We start from the raw sequence: 9,334 nt of genomic DNA on the forward strand, positions 1-9,334 counted from the left end.
CATCTAAATCCTAGAGAACACAGGCAACACCATTTTTGAACTTGGTCACAGTAACTTCTTGCAAGATTCATCCAGAAGGCAAGAGAAACAAAAGCAAAAATGAACTATTGGGACTTCATCCAGATAAGAAGCTTTTGCACAACAAGAGATATCGTCAAAACTCAAAGGCAACCTAGAGAATGGGAAAAAATTTATTTGCAAATGACGTATTAGATAAAGGGCTAGTTTCCAAGATCTATAAAGAACTTATTACATTCAACAGCAAAGAAACAAATAATCCAATTATGAAATGGATAAAAGTCATGAACAGAAATTTCGCAAAGGAAGACATAGACATGGCCAACATGCACATGAGAAAATGCTCTGCATCACTTGCCATCAGGGAAATACAAATCCAAACCACAATGAGATACCACCTCACATCAGTGAGAATGGGCAAAATTAACAAGGCAGGAAACCACAAATGTTGGAGAAGATGCGGAGAAAAGGGAACCCTCCTGCACTGTTGGTGGGAATGTGAACTGGTGCAGCCACTCTGGAAAACTGTGTGGAGGTTACTCAAAGAGTTAAAAATAGATCTGTCCTACACTCTGCAATTGCGCTGCTGGGGATTTTCCCCAAAGGTACAGATGCAATGAAACGCCTGGACACCTGTACCCCGATGTTTCTAGCAGCAATGTCCACAATAGCCAAACTGTGGAAGGAGCCTCAGTGTCCATCAAAAGATGAATGGATAAAGAAGATGTGGTTTATGTATACAATGGAATATCACTCAGCCATTAGAAACGACAAATACCCACCATTTGCTTCGACATGGTTGGAACAGGAGGGTATTATGCTGAGTGAAATAAGTCTATCAGAGAAGGACAACCATTATATGGTCTCATTCATTTGGGGAATATAAAAAATAGTGAAAGAGAATAAACGGGAAAGGTGAAAAATTGAGTGGGAAATATCAGAAAGGGAGATAGAACATTAAAGACTCCTTACTCTTGGAAACGAACTAGGGGTGGTGGAAGGGGAGGTGGGCGGGGGATGCGGTTGACTTGGTGACATGCACTGAGGTGAGCACTTGACCTGATGACCACTGGGTGTTATTCTATATGTTGGCCAATTTATCACTAATAAACAATAAATTTATAAAAATAAAAAGAATCTCAAAAGCATTTTGGCGACTTTTAAAAATCTCTCTTAAAATTCACATGGAATCCCAAGAGACATTAAATAGTCAAATATATCTTGAAAAGGACAACAATTTTAAATTTAAACCGAACCCAGAAATGTAAATGTTAATGGCCTTAGTGTCAATGATAAGTCCCCCAGAAGAAACCACAGGGGAAGTTTTCATTACATTACATTTTACAACAATATAATAAATGTGACACCAAAAGCATGAGCAACAGAAGGAAAATAGATAAATGGAGCTATACAAACTCACACTTTTTGTGCCTCCAAAGACACATCAACAGTAAAAAGGAAACCTATGGAATGGAAGAATGTATTTGTAATTCATATATCTGATAAAAGATTAAAGACCAGAATGTATAAATAATTTACAACAGAACAATAAAATAATCCAAATAACCCAATTAAAATGAATGCAAAGCTTGACTAGGCCATTTTCCCAAGATGATTCACAAATGAGCAAGAGGAATATGAAAAGATGCTTAATATCATTAATCATTAGAAAAATTAAAATCAAAGGCACAATGATGTATCAATTCAGATCCATTCAAAATTTTACTATCGAAAACAAAAACTAGAAAATAACGTGTGCATGTATGGATGCAAAGAAATTGGAAACTTTGTGCACTGTGGTAGGATTGTAAAAAGATGCAACTGATATGGAAAATAGTATTGTAGTTCTTCAAAAAAATTAAATATATAAATGCTAGATGATCCAACACCCCACTTCTGGGCATATATTCAAAAGGACTGAAAAGGAACACCTGGGTCGCTCAGTGGTTGAGTGTCTGCCTTTGGCTCAGGGTGTGATCCTGAGAGGAGTCCCATATTGGGATCCTTGCATGGAGCCTGCTTCTCCTGTTTCTGCCTCTCTCTGTCTCTCTCTGTGTCTTTCATGAATAAGTAAATAAAATCTTAAAAAAAACAAAACTAAAGAGTGTGTCACCAAGATTGCTTCTCACTTTCCATTACCTCATAAATACACTGAATATACAGCATACATGGGTCAGTTTTCTCTGAGAGATATCCAGAACACTTGTTTGATTGACTCTTATATATCAGGTGACTGAGAAAATACCCAAATTAAAACAGGTGGGAAAGACTGAGACATAGTTTTGTCATAAACCCCACCCAAGGAACATTACTTTTACAATCAGGAGGAAACCTCCAAAACCAAGATTCTCCCTAAGAAGGAAAAGTTTGGAGCACACATTTAGCACTCCAACTTTTGAAGCTGTCAACCAAGGCATGGACTCCCAAATATCCTAGCTCTAATATCCATGGGGCTTGAATTCACAAGTCCCATAAAACAACAGCAAATTGATAAGCAGTTGTTAAATGCACATGCATGACCCAAGGATATAACCTCAGGCTCAAGTCCTCCAGGACTATAAAAAACAAAGAGGTAGTTTTATTTGGGTGCACAAACGTTCATGAGGACTATTCTTTCTGGTTCAACTCAGATTAGGTAGACATAAGCACTCAGCCCCATTTCTCCCTGGAAGGGTTTAGACTATATCTAATATTCCCACTTTTTCGAATGCTTACTGAAGGTCAGAATTGCAATTAGACTGCATTGAGGAATAAAGACCCAGGTAATTAGTAGTCTCATGAGAGCCTAAATAGGCATATTGGTATTTTCCATGTGTTTGGGACACTCTGAGTAGTCTCTTGCACTGAAAGCTACTGAAAACAAACGTGACAGCTTTAAAATTCACAAACATTTGAGAGGGAACCCAGGTCATGGGCTGAGCTAATTGATAAAGTTTACCTACTATGTAAAGCCAGTCTGTAAAACTAAGAATTTGTTTGTTTAATCAAATGACCAGAAAGGAGCCTCGGTGTCCAACGAAAGATGAATGGATAAAGAAGATGTGGTTTATGTATACAATGGAATATTACTCAGCTATTAGAAATGACAAATACCCACCATTTGCTTCAACGTGGATGGAACTGGAGGGTATTATGCTGAGTGAAGTAAGTCAGTCAGAGAAGGACAAACATTATATGTTCTCATTCATTTGGAGAATATAAATAATAGTGAAAGGGAAAATAAGGGAAGGGAGAAGAAATGTGTGGGAAATATCAGAAAGGGAGACAGAACGTAAAGACTGCTAACTCTGGGAAACGAACTAGGGGTGGTAGAAGGGGAGGAGGGCGGGGGGTGGGAGTGAATGGGTGACGGGTACTGGGTGTTATTCTGTATGTTAGTAAATTGAACACCAATAAAAAAATAAATTAAAAAAAAATAAAAAAAAATAAAAAAAAATAAAAAAAGACTGAAAAAAAAAAATGACCAGAAAGCAACACAAGGAGTCAAGAAAAATGAAACAGAGGAATATGTTCAAAACAAAAAAAGATACATCAGAAACCAATCTTAATGAAATGCACCTAAATTATTTAACCAATAGACAGTTCAAACTAATAGCCATAAACATGCTCACCAATGTCAGGAACACAACATATGGACAACAAAAGAATTTCAAAAAGAAATTGAAAATATTTTTAAAAAGAAGCAAATGTAAACTGCAGACTGAAATATGTAGTAACAACTGGAAAATTTGATAGAGGTTTCAATATCAAACTAAGTCAAATGGAAGGATCAGTAAACTTGAAGACAAGAAGAGGAAATCATAAAATCAGTTGAACAAAAATGTAAAAAAATATTTAAAAATTGAAGATATCTTAAGGGACTTATAGAATATCATGAAGTAAACTAATACTTATACTATAGATGTTCCAGGAGGAGAAGAAAGAGAAAAATGGGGAGTAAATTTCTTCAAAGAAATAATGGATGAACACTTTAACCTGAGGGGAAAAAAACAGACATCCAGATCCAGGAAGCCCAAAAAGTACAAAATAATATTAATCTAAAGGAATCCACACTAGACATAAGTGTCAAAGTTAAAGACAAAGAGATAATGTTAAGAGACAACAAGAGAAAAACAATTTGTTATGTACAAGGGAATCCCCGTAAGAATATGAAAGAATTTTTCAACATAAATTCATTAGGCTAGGATAGAATGGGATTCAAAGTGCTGAAAACAAAACAACAACAAAAACAAACAAACAAATAAACATGCCAACCAAGATTACTGTACCTGGAAAACTTACTTTTCAGAATTGAAAGAGACTAAAGAGTTTCTCAGACATACTAAAGCTGAAGACATCATTAGTACCAGAGTGGCCTTACAAGAAATATAAAAGGAAGTTCTTCAAACTTAAATGAAAGGACACTAATTTTAAACATAAAAAAAACATATGTAAGTATAAAACTCACTGGTAAAGAAAATTTCATAATTCAAATCAGAATATTCTAATATTGTAAATGTAGTGAGCAATTCACTAATAACTAGTATTAAATTTGGAAGATAAATGTATCTAAAATAAATATAACTACACTAATTTGTTAATGGATACTATAAAGAAGAAGTAAAATGTGACGTCAGAAACAAACTATGAGAGGGTGCAGAATCGTAGTTTTTGTATACTTTTTAAAAAAGATTTTATTTATTTATTCATGAGAGACACACCCAGAGGCAGAGACACAGGAGGAGGCAGAAGAAGCCTCCATGCAGGGAGCCCAATGTGGGACTAGATTCCAGGACTCCAGGATCATGCCCTGAGCCAAAGGCAGATGCTCCACTGCTGAGCCACTCAGGCATCCTAGTTTTTGTATACTTTTGAAGTGAATTTGTTAGCTTAAAATAGACTACTGTGACTACCAGCTGTTTTATGTAAGCTTCATGATAACTAAAAAATGATAACCTAAAATTAATACACAAAAGTTAAAGGAATCAATACATACCACAATATTAAATTATTGAAATACAGAGAAAAGAAAGAGAAAGAAAGAAAAAAGAGAAAGAAGAAAGGAAAGAAAGAAAGAAAGAAAAAGAAAGAAAGAAAGAAAGAAGAAAAGAAAGAAAGAAAGAAGAAAGAAGAAAGAAAGAAAGAAAGAAAGAAAGAAAGAAAGAAAGAAAGGAAAGAAAGAAAGAAAGAAAGAAAGAGAAAGAAAGAAAGGGACGCCAGGGTGGCTCAGCAGTTTAGCACCTGCCTTCAGCCCAAGGCATGATCCTGGAGTCCCAGGATGGAGTCCCACATCATGTTCCCTGCATGGATCCTGGTTCTCCCTCTGCCTGCGTCTCTGCCTCTCTCTCTCTCTCTCTCTCTTTCTCTCATAAATAAATAAATAAATAAATAAATAAATAAATAAATAAATAAAATCTTTTTAAAAAAGAGAAAAAGAAAGAAGGAAAGAAAGAAAAAGAAAGAATAATGAAGCCAAAAGAAAATAATAAATTAACTATAGCAAGTACATACTTATCAATAAATACTTTAAATGTAAATGGATTACATTCTCTAGTCAAAAGACCCAGAGGAGCCAAATTAAAACAAACAACAAGACCCTACTATATGCTGCCTTGAATATCTTGAAAAAGATATTCCTTGCAAATAAAAATCAAAAGAAAGCAAGAGCAGCTATACTTATACCAGGAGAAATAAACCTAGCAAACCACTATAATAAGACAGAAAAAGGAGATTGTTGGATGATGATAAAGAGGTAAATTCATTAAGAGGAAATAATACTGATAAATATATAGGAACCTAACATTGAAGCACTCAAATATATTAATCAAATAGATCTGAAGACAAAAATAGAGAACAATAATATAGTTGTAAGTGATTTCAATACCCAACTTTTAAAAATAGGTCATCCAGACAGAAAATCAATAAGGAAATCCTGATTTAACTTACACTTTATATAAGATGGACCTAAGAGACATATACAGGTCATGTCATTCAACAGTAGCAAATACACATTCTTCTCAAGTGCATCTGTAACATTCTCAAGAATAGATTATATGTTAGGGTACAAAACAGCATTAAGAAATAAAATAAGATTGAAATCGTATTAAGTATCTTCCAACTGTAATGATATGAGAATAGAAATCAATTACAAGAAGAGAACTAAAACAAACTAGGGGTGGTAGAAAGGGAGGTGGGCGGGGGGGTGGGGTGACTGAGTGACGGGCACTGAGGTGGGCACTTGATGGGATGAGCACTGGGTGTTATTCTATTTGTTGGCAAATTGAACACCATTAAAAAATAAATTTACAAAAAAAATTAAAAAAAAAGAAAAAAGAAAAATATAAAAATATAAAGAAAAAAAACAAGAGGAGAACTAGAAAATCCACAAATCTGTGGAACTAAACAACATGCTTCTGAACAAACAGTGGGTAAAGTAGAAATAAAAAAGGAATTTTTTTAAAAAAATTATTTATTTATTCATGAGAAACAGAAAGAGAGAGAGAGAGAGAGAGGCAGGCAGAGGGAGAAGCAGGCTCCCTGCAGGGAGCCCGATGTGGGATCACGCCCTGGGCCTAAGGAGGCGCTAAACTGCTGAGCCACCCAGGCTGCCCAAAAAGGAAAACTTTAAAATAAATTGAGACAAATGAAAATGGAAACACAAAATGCTAAAACTTATGGAATGTAGCAAAAGCAGTTCCAAGAAGTTTGTAGTGATAAATGCCTCCATTAAAAAATAATAATAATAATAATAATAAAATCTAAAAATAAAAACCTCAAGGGACTAGAAAAAACAGCAAACAAAGCTTGAAGATAGAAAAACAAAGAAAATTATAAAAGTGGAAATTGGTAAAATAGAGACTACAAAGACAAGAGAACAAAATCAATTAAACTAATAGTGGTTTATTAAAAAAATAAACAAATTTGACAAACTTAAGCCAGGCTAAGAAAATAAAGAAGTATATTCAAAAAAAAAATCAAAAAGGAAGATCACACATTAAAACTGAGAATACAAAAACAAAGAATCACAATAAACTACTATAAATAATAATATGCCAACAAATTAAATAACCTTAAATAAATGGATAATTCCTAGAAACAGAAAACCTTCCAAGACTGAACCATGGAAACATAGAAAATATGAACAGATTAATTGCTAGTGAGGAGATTGAAGCATTAACTAAAAACCTCTCAACAAAGAAAAGCCTAGAAATGATAGCTTCCCTGATAAATTATACAAAACATATTACAAAGGATTCTTGCCAGTCCTTCTCAGACTTCCAAAAACAATGAACAATATGGAACACATTATATGAGGTCAGCGTTACCCTGATGAAAAAGCCAGACATAGATAGTAATAAAACAAAATTACAGGCCAATATCTCTGATGAATATAGATCCAAAAATTGTGAACTAAACACCAGCAAAAACTCAACAGCAAATTAAAAGGCCTATATGCCATAATCAAGCAAGACTTATCTCTGGAATGCAAGAGTGGTTGAACATACTCAAATCAATAAATAGTAGGATATATCATGTTAATAGAAGTAAAGATTAAAATTATATGTTCATCTCAATAGATGCAGAAGAAAATAAATTGACAAAATTTACAATCCATTCATCATAAACACACTCAACAAATGATATAGTATATAATTCAAAAAAAATAAAGCCCATATATGTCAAGCTGACAGCTAACATGGTATCCAATAGTGAAAGAGTGAGAACTTTCACTCTGAGATTAGAAACAAGACAATGGTGATGAGTATCATGTCTACTACTTAAAATAGTATAGGGAATTCTAGCAGAAACAAGCAAGCAAGAAAAATAAATTCAAGAAGCCTAAATTGGAAACTAAGAAGTAAAACTGTTAATGTTTGCAGCTGACATTATCAGCTGCATATCGTATAGTGAGAATATTCTAGATTCTGCCAAAAATGCAAGAGCTAATAATTCAGTAAAATTCCAAGACAGAAAATGAACACTAAACATCAGTTGTAATTCTTTGCATTAACAATGATCTATCTGTAAAAGTAGTAGAGGAAACAGCCCAATTCACAATAGCATCAAAAATAATGAAATACTTGGGAATAAATTTAACCAAGGAGGTGAAAAATCTGTACACTGAAAAATTATGACATTAATGAAAGAAATCAAATAAGACGCAAATAAATGAAAATATACCCCATATCAGGTACTAAAATAATTAATATTGTCAAAATGTCCATACTACTAAAGGTCATCAATATAGATTCAATTCAATTGCTATGAAGATTTCAATGGCAGTTTTCACAGAAATAGGAGAAAAATCCCAACATTCATATAAAACCACAAAAACCCTGAATATCCAATTAAATCCTGAACATTAAAAGCAAAAAAGGAGGCATCATATTTCTTTAATTTTCAAGTTACAATACAGAAGTATAGTAATGAAAACATTATGATACCAGCATAAATACTAGCATACAGACCAATAGAATAGGATGCAGAGCCCAGAAATAACCCTCACATGTACAGTTAGCTCATATTTGCAAAATGACAATGGGGAAAACGTAGTCTCTTCAATAAATGGTTAATATATAAATGGTTGAATATTTAAATGTAAATAGAATAAACCAAATATTTATTGTAAGCCATTCACAAAAATTAACTCACTATGCATTATATATATATAAATGTAAAATCTAAAACCATAAAAATCCTGGAAGAACACCGGAAAAAAACCTCCATGACATTAGTCTTACCGATAACATTCTTGGATATGAAAGAAAAGCAGAAGCAAAAAAGCAAAATTAAAAATCAAAAAGTAGAACTACATCAAAATAAAACATCTCCAATAAAAAATGTAAAAAAAAAGTAAAAACAAAATAAAACATCTGCACAGAAAATTAAAAATCGAAAGGAAAAAATAAACAAAATGAAAACACAACCTACTGATTAGAAGATATCTGTGAGGGGATGCCTTGAGTGACTCAGCAGTTGAGCATCTGCCTTGGGCTCAGGGCATGATCCCGGGGTCCAAGATGAGTCCCATATCAGGCTCCCAGCAAGGAACCTACTTCTCCCTCTGCCTGTTTCTCTGCCTTCTCTCTATGTCTTTCATGAATAAATAAATAAAATATTTTAAAAAACACAAATATTAAATAAGAGGTTAATATATAAAGTATGCATAAAAAACTAATACAACTCAGCAGCAAAAAAATCTATTAATAAGTTTTAAAGGGATCAAAGAATATAAATAGACATTTTTGCTAAAAAAAAATCACATTGTCCATAGGTACATGAAAATATGCTCAACTTCACTGATCAGAAAAAAATGCAACTACAAACCATATTGAGA

This window comes from Canis lupus, chromosome 14 (assembly GCF_003254725.2).
Source record: "Canis lupus dingo isolate Sandy chromosome 14, ASM325472v2, whole genome shotgun sequence".
Lineage (NCBI taxonomy): Eukaryota > Metazoa > Chordata > Mammalia > Carnivora > Canidae > Canis > Canis lupus.